This window comes from Pinus tabuliformis, chromosome 3_1 (genome assembly GCF_031772625.1).
Source record: "Pinus tabuliformis cultivar Carrire ecotype Pingquan chromosome 3_1, CPIR1, whole genome shotgun sequence".
In the NCBI taxonomy this organism is placed as follows: domain Eukaryota; kingdom Viridiplantae; phylum Streptophyta; class Pinopsida; order Pinales; family Pinaceae; genus Pinus; species Pinus tabuliformis.
This window is the reverse complement of record NC_142301.1, coordinates 669,170,836-669,188,314: the sequence shown is the minus strand read 5'-3', so window position 1 is coordinate 669,188,314 and position 17,479 is coordinate 669,170,836.

Here is a 17,479-nt window from a genome sequence, read left to right as displayed (position 1 = left end):
TCTTTTGCAACCAAAATTTAATAATGTCATACAATGTGCATGCTCATCTTATATGAAAATGCAAAGTTGCATATGCTAATTACAATACTAAACGATATCAAGTGCAACTATAAATAATTTCAACCATGTAAATTATATTATATGAAATGTTAAAGTATTACAATACGAGTTTCCAACTTAATATTGGTTGGACTACAATTTACACATGAAATGATGTTTCATCACCTCAAAACAATTTCATTATGTTGCCAAGGCATTGTAGGTGACTTCACCAACCCTGGAGACTTGACCATCAATCTTTGTTTGTGTGTTTTATGTGGGATATTGAATTTAAGGGTATCACTAGATCAGTGTTCTTCTCTCTCTCTTATTCCATTTGTCACTCCAGTGTTATTGCTTTGAGCCTCTTTCTTCAATTCCTGCTTCTTACCATCAATATCAAGCTCCTTTTCTGAAAGAAAAAGGTACAATGAAGGGTGTAAGACATGAAATACAATAAACACTAGAATATAAACTAAATTAGACTATAAATATTTTATACAGCATATACCTCAACATCAACAATGTCAAATCCATTTTTCCCAATACAAGCAAGGAACTTGAACATGTTTTCTTGAGTTGGGCATTAATAGTCACTATAATGTGGCCAGATGACTTGTATAAACAAAGATAATAAAATGTCACCATATAAAATAACACCTTAATAACTTAGTATTCAACCTTCGTATTCAACCTTCAGTGAAAGAATAGGCATAATCATGCCAACTAATTTACATGTTAAAAATCTCAAGTTGTAGAAAACTTGTGAAAACAAATAATCTGAGTTGTGATGTTTAATCCTTGTCATTTTATTCGCAATATTTCATTTTCTAATGCATGAAGTTGGTCAAATATATAAACAACATGTTCTCAAATAACAACATGAAAGTAAAATTTTCTAATAGTTGTGAATTTTGTTTAACAAAAAATGGCTATAAAGCTCCCAATCAATATCATGTAATATTAATTTCATCTTCAAGCTTTGTTTGTTGTTTAAATGGACATGACACCAAGTATTTTCCATTTCATAGTTAAAAGACAAAACAAAATCAAAAGAAACGTTCAAAATAAAATCAAACTAGAAAGAGAGGATATCATGGAATGGACACTGCAGTTATAAAAAAATTGTTTACTTGTCCACCGATGTCTCATCTGGCATTCTTAAAACATTTTCTTGCCCAAATTAAACATGAGTCGGTGAAAGAATCGCAACATTAAAAACCATAGGAATCCATACTAGAAATATTTCCAAATTCGATGGATCAGGTTCTTGAAGGATCTCTAATAGCAAATTGATCATATCCAATACATGTTATACATTGTCTCCCCATGCTTTTTCCAATCACATTTCCTTTATCCTACCCATCCATATTCAAGTAACCATCAAACAAAGGCATTGACATTTTTTTTTATATTTTATATCTATAAAATTTGAATCTGATTTGATGCAGGAATATATTAATTCATATTTAAAGAATTCCTGACATATGAGAAGGTATCAATCAAGCATGACATCAAATAAATCAACCTTAATGAGGTCCTCAAACAATTTCTATAATATCAATATTTTTCTTGCTATGATATCTTTGATAAAAAATAAACATATCTACAAAAGAAAAATCCATGTATTACTTATCTTCAAACTTTGTATATGGTATATTCCTGGGTAGTTTTTTAGGATGTCCCTCCACCTCTACTAAAATAAATTGTAGCTTGGTTAAACTCTATATTCTTTCATTCGACATCAATTTCTATAAGATAAATGTCACACATTATTCTTTCCCATTTCTCAACATGCTACATACGATAAATTTAAAAGTCACATAAAATCAGGAGCAAACCATTTTCTAACCAAAACAAATAAACAAACAATGCCTCTAAGAAAGCCTCATTCTTATGATATCAGCAAATGAAAAGAGAATAGACCATTTTTGTTGCTTGACTTTACTTGTTTTTGTTATGAAAGTGCTAGGGCTTAGGAACCAACACATGTGAGGGAAGTTGTAAATGTGAAAAAATTATGTTGACCTTCATAGACTTCTTGAAGTTGTCTCCAGAAACTTTTCACCCAGCCTTTGATTCACAGTAGGAAACTTAATATGAACATCCCCTTCATGATTAAGAGTGACATATTCTTCTAGAAGATTAGTTGATCCAACTTCCATTGCTTTGGGATCTGAACTAGGCCTTGACAATTGGTTCATTCTTCCATATAGTTGTAATGCTTGCGTGGCATCAACGAGAATTCCTATGGCTCCCTTATTCCCTATAGTAATAGGCATGTTCAATTGACATTGTGTTGCCACAAAAGTTTCAAGCTTTTCAATTTTCTAGTAAGCTTGATAAGGGTCACCCCAACCAGAAAGGAAAAATGTATTCATATTCACTGAAAATTATATTCCACCAAATCTTCTAGCCAATTTAGCATTGCAACTCCTTGAAGACTCAGTGGTTTTATCAACATCATGTCCTTTGGATTGATTTACTAATTTCTTGGTAGCATGGTAAATTTTATCGTCCTGGTCAAATTTTGTCTCTTGAACAACCTTATTTGTCTCACCCAACCTCTCAATAATATGAGAATTAAGAGAAGGTTATTCATCTAAATTCTCTCCACTCATGTGTTTAACTTTATCCCATTGCAATACATGAAAAATGGGTGGGCCTATATTGACTTAAAGAACAGTGATGTTTTCCATCACCCATATATTGTTGATCTTAGAGCGACATAAATCTTATTTGTGACGGGTTTGATTTATAATATGAGGGAATTATCTGTAATGAAATTTATGACAGATGACCTTGAGAAAACATAATTCCTTCAGACAAAGGATGGATTCAATTCATGACATGTGTTTGTAGCACAGGGTCGAAAAAAACATGAGGCGATGCATGTTGATGAATTGATTTTTCATCCAAATCTAGAATTTGTTCTTTGGGAATGGTCTATTGATGAGAAAACTTCTCCTTGAGATGAGACAACTTCTCATGAGGCAAAGTCTGTTGATAAACAACACCTTGAGGTAATTGTTCATTATAATTATGAGATGTTGAAGAGATAAAATCTATGTTATTTAGTAAAGGCTATACATGAATGTTAGTGATTTGGTACAAGGAAATACATGGGAAGCGAGGGAATTGTGGAAATTCCCTACAACTCTTTTCCCAAATGAGACATGTGACAATGTATGCTTATTATAAAACTATATTTGAGAACATGCACTAATTTGAAGTAAAGACTATTTTGGATGTAGGCACAAGAGGCGGTCATTTGGAAATCTAGTATGCATAAGATGATGTAAGGAATGTTTAAGTTGTTAAAGAAACCAAAATGTTAGAACATGTATGCCCACATGTAATCATAAATGGTGTTAGCCACATTGTCGATGAAAATGAAGGGTCTATGCTGGATGTCATGTTTCTTGAAAAGTTGATGTCATTATCTCAGAGTGGATGGTGTATTTCCATATACATGAATCCATGTTTCAGTGATCCATATACATGATTGATCTTTTAGGCTAGCTATAATCACGACATCTATGTGTACATTTAGTTCTCATTATTGTTGTTGTAGTCACATGGTGGCCTTGATTCATGCAATAGCTACATGTTACATGTTGATGAATGAACTCAAGCATTGGGTATAGTTTAGTTATTGATTTTGGATTATGAATTTGAGTTTGAGAATTGGAAATGTTAGAAAAGAGAATTCTGAAATCTTCAATTTAAAGATTTTATATTGTGTTTCTTCTTTCACTTGTCCAATGCACTAGTGGTAAAGTTCCCCACAACCCCTAAATTTGGGACAACTATGGCCTTTAAGCATCATGTTGAGGGCTCTTAAGATGAATCAATATATTTGCGAGTACCCAAATGCTTAAAGAAAAAGTTTGTTCATATTTACATGGAAAATATTGTACATGTTCTCTTGGATGTTCCTTCTTTGAAGCATCATACCAAGAGAGGCAACATCATTTAGGACTTGCAATTGAAATGCACTCTCCTAACTATTTTGGATTTTTTTGATATAATAGGGCTTGCCAACCATCGAAGCAAATTTTTGATGAGACTTTGAATGATGACCTTTAAAATGTCATGCAAGCAAGTTTCCAAGCCACCTTTCTAGCACTAGTACTATACCACTTATGAAAAAAAACAATAATTTCCACATTGGAGCCGAAAATCCACATTCAGGTCCTTTCCCAATAGGCTCAGTGTTAAAGAAATAATAAATCAAATGCTTCAGATATTTACAATTCTTATTTGGGGCATAATCTGATATAGTTGTAATGATACATACTAGTTAATTGCCCTACATGTGAAAATGTATATTGTAATATATCTACCAACTAGAAAGAATGCACATTTCTGAGTCAAAATTTGATACCTGCATCAGCAACTAATTTTGTTAGTCACAAAATTTCATAACATAAATGGAAATAATTTCCAAAACATTAATTATTACTCTCCTTTGTTGTGAGTGTCTTCATAGGCTTCATATTGAAATTGTAATTAATACAAATATAATTCAAGTTCTTCCAGTGAATAATAATTTTCAACATTTTGTAACTTTCTCTACAAACTTGAAGCCCAACCTCTGTCCAATCTAGCTTAGCTATCTGGAAAATGTTTGTAGCTTGAAGGGAATGAAACAAGTATTTCTTCTTTTTATCCTTTGGAGTCTTGTGATGAATTTCATTCAACACATAAAATTTTAGGAAATTTTGATAGCTCAAATGAACGCTCATTGGATATGTGGAGAGGCTGCATGACATGAAGTATTCAAGGAATCAAATCCATGGCACATGCAACACAAATAAAGAACACAAAGAACATGAATATGTGCCATGCATCATAAAAATTCATATCAGAGTTCCTTTTACCAATCTAAAACAAGAGGAATATCTTTCGCTCACCTCATAAGACCTGATTGCATATTAAATTGATGTGGAGAAAAAAATAATGAAATACCAACAATTTTTGTATCTGTGTAAACTCGTGTATTAGACATCTAGAGAATGTTCAAACTAATATAAAAATTAGTGTTGATTATTTGATAATCCTTCTGGGTGCACAGGGAGAATTTCGGCCATGTCACTTGATAGGCTGCTACAACTTACAACTTCATATCTGAAATCGATGATGAAAGTACATCAAAGCTCGATCCATGGATGTAACTTCAAATCTGGAACAAGCTGTATCAAATGGCCTCTCTTTGGTTATGTGGAAGGCAATTTAGTCATTTCTGAAATTTGTGGTCTCAATACATAAATTTCTTGGCCTGTAAGTGTTGGAACTATATATATATATATATATATATATATATATATATATATATATATATATAATATATATATATATATATATATATATATATATATATATATATATATATATATATATATATATATATATATATATATATATATATATATATATATATATATAAAGGCACAAGCTTACTATAAGGCACAATTCAACATATCTACAGGGAATAAAACAGTAGTGCCGACCAACTATCCAAGGAGGCCATGGCATTACCCCGAGGAGAGTGGATGATCCAGGAGTAGCGAGGATCAAATGCATACCACGACTACCATCGTCCGTATATAGACACACACTATCACAGAGCAGCCAGCCCATGAGACACAGATCTGAAAAATGATACTTTTTGAACTTATTGTACATAACTAATAATATTATCTACTTGCAGCCCTGTGTGGCAATATGTATATATATAACAGATCAACAATGAACATCCTGCGTGATGATTTTTGCTTTTGAACAGAATAGATATATAGCTATACCCATATGTGGCAGAAAAACTTACAACATATGCAAAATGCATCTACAATATGTAATTTTTCAAAGTTAATGAAATATTACGATTTTTCCAGTGGAATATATATATATATATATATATATATATATATATATATATATATATGACATAACCTATTTAATATTGACTCAACACTTCTAGAAGACAAAATATGACCCCTCTATGTGTTGTAGGGAAAAGTATCCGACTCGGATGACGCTATCCCACTCTAAGGGTGATAGTACCTCAGCAACAACTGTAAAGAAAACTTCTTAAGGTTTACTTCTTTATGAAAGCAAGAGAGAATGAAGAAATGCACTAACCGTTGCCTTGCGCTTAATGTCGAATCCAAACTCTTCTCTCTGATACTTGCTCTCAGCTCCTTGCTCTTTTGCTGGCCCAGCTACAATGAGATCCTGCAAAATAAAAAAGAAGGAAACTACAAGAAGCATGCAATCATAACTGATTCAAGGATTAGCATAAATCAAATATACAATTATCACAACACATCATTGAAACAAGTGCATATAGAAGAACCTCAATAGCTTTTATTAATGGAAGAAGTAAAGTTCTGAGAAGGTTACAACCATTGAAGGCCCCAATCCAGCAACACCTCCCAGCAGAAAGAATTTCTCCTCTTCACCTCCTTCAATCAATCACCCAATAGTTCTATAGTGAAACCAACAGCATATCATTACTTTGCACAAAATTCCAGCCTCCTGAGCTCATAGGAGAGAGCTCAATATATAGATGAATTGAGAAAGGATGAATCAGCTTGCAACTGATGTGTAGCTGCCTTGTGTCCTCTCTCTCTTCAGTTGATCTTCAGTTCTTGAGTCCACTTGGAGAACCTTGCTTCCACTTGGAGAAATAGAGCCTCTGACTCATCACAAGGCGAAATCCCTAATCCAAGTGTCATTTTTGGAAGATTCAAGAGAAATGACTCAGTGTGCCACTTGTCCCATCTCGCTCAGCGCAGGTGGCCTTTGTTCTACCTGCTTTGCAACGCAGGTACACCATGGAGGAGTTGAGTTTCAACGCAGAAGCCTAGTGGAGCACCTGCTTTGATTTCAGGATTGCTTGTTTTTGAGTGTTTTCACGTGGAGAACTGATCTGAGAGCTGTTGATTTGCTGACCTTGTTCCTCTAGGGGTAGGAACATCATGTTTAGGGACTTTGGATCCCTTGGATTATTGACAATTCATGCCTGATGCTGCAAGGCACAAAATTGTCTATAACAGATGCCCCCTAAAGTATGAGGTCGTTTATCGGGTGAAATGCTTTATTAGGAGGATCCGAAGTTCATTCAATCTTCTGAGAAGTGTCCTGTAATAAGATACAATACAATACATTATTTTTCATTCTTTTTCATGATCTAGCTGAGGCGGGCATTCCCATGCTCGGCTTTATAAATTCATTTTGGTACATAGCACACACGATCGTCTGATGATAGACTGATAATTCTCTGCTGAAATTATCATCCTTTGAGAAGGATGATCATCTGCTGCAATGATGTACATATCAAATGTCTTTATATCCTGAATATATATCGCAGCCCGGATGGATGAAACTAGATCCGGGGTCTTCAATCTCTTCCGATCTTCACTCGATGCACAAGTCGATCCATGTGAGAATTTCTTGAAGTCGAACATGGAAAGACATCGCTTGATTACCGGTCAATGATGTAAACCGTTAACAAGCGCGAGAGGAATCACCGATAAGGATGATGACCCTCAAGGTACGGCAACACAATTTACATTGTGGGAATAAAGGACTTGGCGTCGACCACCATGCAAAATCTTCTGGTCGAAGGTCATTGATGTATACCTGTCGCCAGAAGTGAGAAACTTGCCATTGAGGCATGCAAGCTTCAAAGTACTGAAGGGGTTGTTCCTAGATCAACTCCTTGGATAATGAGCTGATGTCGACAAGGAGCGATCCGTCAAAGGAGGGTCTTAATGAATCCCACATCAGTGACACGGAACGGAGCTAGTGATTGTGATGAGGTGAAAACAAACTGTGATGTATGATTCAGGGTGGTGGTCATGAAATGGATGAAGGACAATGTATGGTAGTGGATGGGACACGGTTGACTCTTTGCAGAACAACATCTCTTGAACATACAACGACACTGATGTGATGGATTGGTAGCATTACCCAAAATGTGGATGGTGTGGCGAGGACCATGGTGATGAGACCGGTGAATGAAACAACCCAACCCGATGTGATACGGAGGACAAAGTGTCATGTTCAAGAGCGAATTGCTACCATTAAAGCTGTGAGGTTCTCCCAATTTTTCCCCAGTCATTGATGACCAGTACCTCTTTATTTTTATCAAGCTTGAGGAGGATAACATATGCTTGTTCTATAACCTGCCCTTCGGGCAAGCCCATCGCTATGTTTTAACGAGCCTAGCGATAGGGAAACTCGTTCTCGTCTAAAGACAAGTTTGTCGCTATTTAATGAATTTAACGAGTCTAACGACAAGGATAACTCGGTCCTTTTCATTTTTAGAGAGTCTGAAAAGGTACATAAAGTCAACTCCAGAATTCCTTTTTCGTCATCTAATCCCTTAAGTCCGAAAAGGTATAAAACAATACAGAAGGGATGAATTTTCGATTGCTTTAATGAGCGGAACAAAACAAGCGCTCGATCTTTTTGTGCAATAATCCCTCCGGTCCAAAAAGATTAAAATCTAGAGGAGGGATAGCTCTTCCGGTCGTTTAACGAGCTGGAAGGCCAAAACTCGGCAAACTTTTCATATTTTACGAGTCAGGAGAAAAGAGCTCAAAGAAGACTCGTCTTTTGAGGAACGAGTGATAAACAGGGAAAGCAGCAGATTCCAGGTACAGGTTGGAATTTTCCAATCACGGCAGTGTCACAAGGATGGCTAAGTGAAATCACTCTTCGCAGCTGTTCCTCAAAATGGGTAAACAAACATATGGAGATGAACGATTGGCCAAATGAACGGATGGAGGTGAGACTGCAAGAACACGACCAAGGGCTTTAATATGGCTGTCAAAGGCTACATTTACCAAGGTTATTTACCGGTTCATTTTTTCTGGGTGAGCTTGAACTCTAGGGGAAGATTGCTCACAACTTATGTTTATTTTTTAACGATCATGAACTATGTGCTAAAACTGCTTGGATCTTGATGCCCCCAGCATAAAAATGCAGACGAGGCATATGTCCTCTAAACCTTAAGGGGACATTTCATTTTTTAATGAGGTTGACATCGTAAAGAACTATCCTCTTTACTCTTTAGTTCATTTTTTAAACGAGGTTGACCTGAGATAGGAACTATCCTCGAAACTTTTAGATCCATTAAAAATAGAAGGCTTCATATTCCGTTGCACCCATCTCCGTAATATTACTTGGTGGTGGTGGGGCAAAAGTGCCCATTAAAGAAGGGCCTTTTAGGAAAATTACTCCGATATATTGGAGAGGATGATTGCCTCCATGGATCGTTGGAATGCTTCTTGTATTGGATGGTGGCACAACTTCTGTCAAAGTTGTTGTCGAACTGCCTGATCGACCTTTTCTCTCGCCATTCAACAACTGTGAATTTCCATGGATTTTGTTTAATGTTGAAATTAAAGCATCATCTTGGCGCTTAAAACTTGACAACATCATAACTTGTGATGGGGAAGCATTTCCACTATCAACCAGATTCTGACTTGGGTCGGGAAATGGATCAGTCAACACAGCTGGAGTATGCGAATTCTTTACGAATCTTTTAAACTCAGCTTTGTACGGGAAATCTGCCGTCCAATGATCCTCGTCACATATGTGACACCTCCCAGGTGGTTTCTCCTCTCTATGAGGAGTTTTTCGAGGAGATGACTTTCTTCGATCTTTCTTCCCTTTGTTTTGATTCTTCTTGCTTCCTGGTTGATTGGTTTCTTTGCCTTTATCTATTGATACAGCATTTACTTCCGAAGCAAGAATTTCCTCATGCGCATTTTGATTCGAATCCTTACGGGCCTTCTTTTGATTGGTCCTTTTTGGATTTGTGTTTGCCGTGCCAATCACGCCATCGCCGGCATGAGAGTCACTATTTGATTTAGGAGGAGGAGGGATTGAAAACTCTGGTCTAGGGGCGTCTGGTATTTTGTCATAGAGCGTTCCGGACTGAGTATATACTAAGTCCAAATATTGCGCACGAGCAATAACTTGCTCTTCCGTTCCGACCCCTCCCTTCGCCACATCTTCCGTTATGGCCGGAAGTAACGACTTTATAAACCACTCAGCTAAAAGCTGATCAGGAACGTATGTTTTAACCATTCTTCATTGACGTCGCCACTCATGTATATGATCTGATATATGAGTTGCGGTTTTCTATTTGAAGTTGGTCAATATCTCTGTTCCTGTCTCATACCTTATTGGTAATTGAAAGTGGGTTAAGAATGTCGTGGCAAGGGAGCTAAAATTGTCGAACGAAGCTCTAGGCAATTCTATATACCATTTTGCCGCTGGACCTATCAATGTCCTCTGAAAGAGGCGAAGCCTTATCGAATCGTCATTTAAAGTGTTCGACGAACACCATAGATGAAATTTCATCACATGATTCGACGGGTCTTCACCTGGATTTCCATTGAATTTAGGAATGTCGGATGGAATTTTGTGCGGAATCACTGGCCACCAAGGGGCGTAAGCAATTGGATCATTGGTTAACCGATGTAAATCAAGCAACTCTAAAGTCGCCACGAATGGTAACTGTTGATTCAAGTTAGGTGAAGTGTAACCAGGATACGATGGAATTGCCTGAACAGTTGGTCTTTGCATACCAGCATAATGGACTTGATGTTGGTATGATTGATACGATTGATGGACTTGACCACTATAAAGTGGTTGATTTTGGCCATTCTGGATATATGGTTGTCCAGTATTCGCAAAGATTTGCTGTTCAGAACCTTGGTACAATTGTTGGAATTGTGGCTGTTGGTATTGCACTACCCATGGTTGCGATACCATGGGTTGTTTCGCTACACTAACCATTGGACCAAGATGTGGGGTGATTGTACCCGATTGTACTTGTGTCATCCCACCAGTAGGCGATTGTGGTTGGGTCGCAGGGTCAAGGGGCTGTTGCATGAGAACCTGAGAAATCTGAGGCTGACATACAACAGGCATCGTTTGAACTTGCGACACGGTTACGATAGCCAGTGTAGTAGGGATGTTCATCACAGGTACACACTGTTGCATAGAATATACAACTCTTGGTGGCTGGGATAGCATAGGTACCCAACTACTCGTTGCAATTCCACCATAACTTGAATAAGGTTGAGAACTCCCGTATGGGTACCCTCCCGGAGGGGGTAATGAAAGGGCATACCGCCCCCCATACGGTGGTAATCCAGAACTCAAGGCAATTGATTGTCCTGGAGGACTGGATGGCCTAAATTGATTCCCAAAAGGGTCAATTTGATGAGTCTCACCATAAGAGTTACCAGACATTACTCCGGAACAAACAGGAACAGACCATACTGCCGAGATAGTCCCTTGGTGGATTCCTTCTAGCGATTGAGAGCTAGTTGGGACAGATGGTATGCCGGCGAACATTGTTGGATTTGCAGCAGGTAATTCTGCCGTCGCCGTGTCATTTGACACAGTCCTAGATGTCGACGGTTGCTCAGACATTTTGAGTCTATCCAATTGATTGCCTAGTGATTCTACAGGAACTTCCACTGGTGATGGACAAACTTCTGTTGTAGCAGGAAATAGAGTGACCCCTACTCCAAAATGAGTTGGAGTGGATACTTGCGGTTCCTCTATAATTTCCTCTATCGCAATCAAACCAGGTGGAAGAGGAAGACTGTCAGGTCTGTAATAGATTTCCAGTGCCGAAGAAGGGTTTGTATCAACAACGACAGATGTTTGAGGAACAAAACTCTCTGGACCAGTTACAGATGGAACTAGTTCAGTTATACAAGTATTTGCCCCCAGACTAGGATCAGTATTACTGTCCTTCTGCGGCGGTTGAACTTCTTCTATAGAGGCAGGGTTTCCGGAAATGTTTGGAGTAACCAGAATCTCAGATGTTGTTGGAACACTTGTTCTAACTTTTAAAGGAGATTTTGAACTGGTTCGACGAGCTCGCTTTGTTCAGACTGTTTTCGATTCCGGAGACAAAGACGGTTGACTCGCAAGCCTCCGAGAACGACGGATATTCAATTGACTTTCTTCCACGATTGCGGATTACTCGATCAACTAAAATATAAAGGGGAAAATTTGTGTTTCCGATTTGAATGAATTTTATTAGACGCTTTTAAACATAACTTTGCTTTTTCATGTTTTAAGAGTCGATAAAAAGCTAAAGATTACTCTAGTCTCCTTCGATGTATTAACGAGCCCGAAGTGACAAATGCTCGGTTGGACCTTTTCAGTTATAGAGTTTGAAAAAGCCCAAAAGAAACTGCTCTGGAGATCTAGGCAGAGGGTGTGCCAAACCTTTCGCGAAACCACAAAATACGTTTTACGGTACAGGTGGTCGATCTTCGTGAATGCTGTGTTCACTGCATCGCGATCAGTAGGGCGGCCGACACGGCTTCCTAAGGATAAATGATAAATGCCTATAGGGGTCTCCGAATATATACGCGACGGTACGTGGGAGCACAAGTCCGTATTAGTGCCACCGACTCTCAGGAGGAATCACCCACCTTCGTAGAGATCGACAGTCACTACGTTTAACGACGCCGGAACACGTCTCTAGCTTAGACCTCTATGTGCTTGCGTTATGTTTCAATGCATTGTTAGGTTCATTCAGTATATTTTAAGTTGATCTTTTTAAAGTTTTCCTTTCAAGGTTCACCACGAGATATATATGAAAAATTCCTAAATGCAGCCTAAGATGAGAAGCAAGCTTTTTCAAATCTTTTTGACTGATGAAAATCTTAACTACTGAGGGAGAAGAAAGGCATATCTTTTCACACAGTTCATACAACACAAAACTAATGCACTTTCTCCTAAATCATCATGCAAACTTTTTCAAATGCAAAATGCACAATGCATGTATTTTCTTTTCCCTTTCTTAATGTTGATGTATTACAAAAAGAAAGTTGTTATATGACTTTGATTTCGATTTCAAGCGAAAGTAAACAAGCTAGTCCAAAATCAAAAGACACCTTAAGATTTACTTGTTTAATCACTGGAAATACATGAAATCAAACCATAATGACAAAAGTAAAAAGACTAATCAGCTATGGACAACAAACAAGCTAACTCTTTAGACCAGCAAAATGCCTAACACAGGTTCAGATCTAAGAGGCCAAAGCAAGACTAGTTCACTTTCGTTATGGGAAATTGTAAATGATGTAAGAAATACAAAAGAACAAGTACACTTTCGTTATATAACAGAGGCGGAATGATGGCAAGTAAGGTTGGTTTCAGATAGGTACTAGGACTGGTAACTGGCTGCAAAACTATAGTGAAAACAGGAAAGAAAAAAGGAGGAAACCTCAACTGCACAAGGCAAAATTGGGCCAACGCAGGTGCTGCACAGCCAGTCTGGCTCTCAGCGCAGGTAGCCCCTTCGGGACCCGCGTTGCAAAGCAGGTAGCCTGTGTACTACCTGCTTTGGAAAACGAGAGTTACGTTTTCTCAGTTTCCAGGTCACAATTTTCTCAAAAATTCACAGTTTTTGCCCAAATCAGAAGCTATCAGTCAAGCACACACTAAGGGATCACAAGGAAGGTGAAAAGCTATCACTAAGAGCTTACAAGGATCCTTGTAGATCAGCTCTTAAAATCATGAACATGCTCAGAAATGAGCTAGAGTAGCTGCCCTCTACTTCGCTTTTGATATAGTCAAAAGCTTTTCGATTTGGTACTCTTTTGTTCAGGAAATGAATAGCAAAATACTACAAACAATCAAACAGTTACGATCCCCAGTGGAGTCGCCAGTTTGTTGTAGGGAAAAGTATCCGACTCGGATGACCCTATCCCACTCTAAGGGTGATAGTACCTCAGCAACAAATGTAAAGAAAACTACTTAAGGTTTACTTCTTTATGAAAGCAAGAGAGAATGAAGAAATGCACTAACCGTTGCCTTGCGCTTAATGTCGAATCCAAACTCTTCTCTCTGCTGCTTGCTCTCAGCTCCTTGCTCTTTTGCTGGCCCAGCTACAATGAGATCCTGCAAAATAACAAAGAAGGAAACTACAAGAAGCATGCAATCATAATTGATTCAAGGATTAGCATAAATCACATATACAATTATCACAACACATCATTGAAACAAGTGGATATAGAAGAACCTCAATAGCTTTTATTAATGGAAGAAGTAAAGTTCTGAGAAGGTTACAACCATTGAAGGCCCCAATCCAGCAACACCTCCCAGCAGAAAGAATTTCTCCTCTTCACCTCCTTCAAGCAATCACCCAATAGTTCTATAGTGAAACCAACAGCATATCATTACTTTGCACAAAATTCCAGCCTCCTGAGCTCATAGGAGAGAGCTCAATATATAGATGAACTGAGAAAGGATGAGTCAGCTTGCAACTGATGTGTAGCTGCCTTGTGTCCTCTCTCTCTTCAGTTGATCTTCAGTTCTTGAGTCCACTTGTAGAACCTTGCTTCCACTTGGAGAAACAGAGCCTCTGACTCATCACAAGGCGAAATCCCTGATCCAAGTGTCATTTTTGGAAGATTCCAGAGTAATGACTCAGTGTTCCACTTGTCCCATCTCGCTCAGCGCAGGTGGCCTTTGTTCTACCTGCTTTGCAACGCAGGTACACCATGGAGGAGTTGACTTTCAGCGCAGAAGCCTAGTGGAGCACCTGCTTTGATTTCAGGATTGCTTGTTTTTGAGTGTTTTCAGGTGGAGAACTGATCTGAGAGCTGTTGGTTTGCTGACCTTGTTCGTCTAGGGGTAGGAACATCATGTTTAGGGACTTTGGATCGCTTGGATTATTGACAATTCATGCCTGATGCTGCAAGGCACAAAATTGTCTATAACACTATGATACTAAAATTCTGAAATGAGTATGTAGACCCCTTAGAGAGATGAAGACAATCAGAGAGATCATTATTTTGTCCTATTTGGCCCTCAAAAATAGCTTTTAATCTTGCACCACAATAGCAACATAGCCTTGAGAGATGATTCCTATGTCAAGCTTAACTAGTTATATCCTCCTAGTATAAAACAAATTCAACCTCACAAATAGTCTTCACAAGAAACAAATTGAACCTCTGTAATTGATAACCCCTAGCACCACGATCAAAGTGTTCTTGGAGGCCATCTGAATTTTTTTAAACACTCTAGTATATATACCGAAAGTTCTCTTGAAGAACACCTGTCTTTTCAATTTTTCTTTTTTGTTTTCAGTATGGCTCATTGTCGATGTTTTGATTTCCATTTGGGTTCAATAATTGATGATAGTATAGGCCACAAGTCAATCCATAAACATTTGTCTACGATTGAGGTATTGCAAATCATTTTTAGGAGAGAAGGATTTTTGTTACCTTGAAAAACACTACTGATTACCATTGCACATTTAGGGTTAGGCTCAATGCATTCATTCATTATTGGAAATGACTATTTTGATTTATAACTTTCAAGGAAATTTTGAGAGGGGGCATCCATGATGCAAGAGCATACAACTCAACAATTTCATTATGTTTTAGTTGACTTAGGGGGTCGTGTGTTTTCAAGGAAGCTGGATTCCTGTGTATGTAGTTATTAATGTTTTAAGTGATTAGAATATGAATTAATTAGATATTTGTAAATGCTCTCGAATGTAGGAAAACATGGGTGATTAATGATGATGAGAGAGTTATAGATCAACTGTAACTCTTATAGGTCTTAGTATTCAAGGAACTAGAGACGATACTTAGGGATAAGTGGGAGTTAGAAGTGGACTTAGAGGATACTCAAGAGTTAGTTCAACAAATTAAGGTTCTGAACCAGAATTAGTTCAACAAAACCTTTTGTATAAATTTAAGCCTAAAAGGCGTAGTTAGGGAGTAGTTGGAAAAGTAGTTAGTGAGTCAAAGAGTCAGATTGTAAGGCTACGTGCAAGAGAAGAAAGGCCACTAATTAGAGAATCAATCCAGAGAGAGGGGCTCTTGTGTAAATACTTGTTTATTAATACAAACAACTCTATTTAGAGTTTGTATAATGTATACTATGTAACTAAATTATAATCTAGGTGTGGCTAGAGTAGTTTAGTGTAACATAGGTTGCAGGTATAGAGCGAGAAGGGAGGCAAAATATGGAGAAGTATAACAGAACAACTTCCAACTCCGGTTGGGTATAATTTATTAACGTAGCTCCACAGTTGTGATTGTGGGTAGATTTGTATTGGAGATAGCAACTCCAACAAAAGGAATGTTGGATATAATTGTTATCAGAAAGAGGTTCGAGGAGAAAACTATAGCACTGTGTTTCAAATTTGTATATGTTAGAGGAATCCTTTAGTGTTACAGTGGAGGTAAAGGAGAAAAAAGGTGTGAGTGTAGTTAAGTTAAGGAGAGAGTTGTGGCGGAATAGTAAAGGACTAGAACCCTGAAGAGAGCGAGTCTACATAATGACATAGAAGAAACAACGCAAATCCAAAGTAAAGAGAAGCGGGGGTAGGAAAGAACCCGGAGTAAATCCTGACCATCGATCGCCAAAGTTAATGTTTACAACATAGTCAACTATGAGATTAAGTGACTAGATAAACCGTGTGGTAGTTGAAAGGCCACAGATCGTAGGATCTAAAAGCCTCGTCATCCAACGGATATTGAGCCGTAAAGAGATCGAGCTTCAATGACAAGGGAGGACCCGAACTTGTATGGATCAAGTGTTTATAATTCTCATTGAGTCTGAAAATACATTAAAACATCGCGTAAGTGTTCTACCCGATATCATTGTGGACCATCGGATCAAGTGGATCTTCATCAACTATTATAAAGCGTCGAGCAAGTCTATTGATCGGGAAGAAGTACAACCATCGGATCGAGAGTAAGATCGACAGTGGATATTGAAGTGATAAAGGTATTGGAAAAGGCAAACCTTAAGAGGTTATAAGCATGGTTCCATTTTATTTGAAGCCTCGTTGTGATTTCATATCGCATGCTAGAGGTGATGAAGTCGCAAGATGGTTTGATGTGATATTGCAACAGTCGTTGATCTGGTGAATGAAACAATGGTGGGGAAGGAAATCTCATATCACAAGTCAAGATTTCAGAAGGCATGTCCTAAGGGTGGAGAAAGATTGTGATTGCAATAATGGAAAGCATCATATAATGTGTAGAGACTGAGAAGAAGGTGCGAAGGGGCCTTAACCTTAGCTTATGAAGGTTTGACCAAGTTGGTCATAGAAATTGCTAGGTCAAATGAGAATATGCATTCTATATGCATACTATGGGTATAACGAGGTAATGACCTGCATCAATCCATCTATTTGATTTAGGTTTCTGGGATCCCTTTATCCCCATATAAAGAATACATATTTTACAATATTCTCATCTCACAGATGGGGTGTTTCAACATCAATATGGATAAATGTGTTTTGTCTAAGAGTAAAGGGATTTTATCATTGACCCCTATTCCAAAATGGCTTTGTTGGGGTTTTTCCTTTTGTGGAACAAGAAATTTGCTTTTTCTTGACCTAGGCTAAATTGTAAATGGGTAGCAT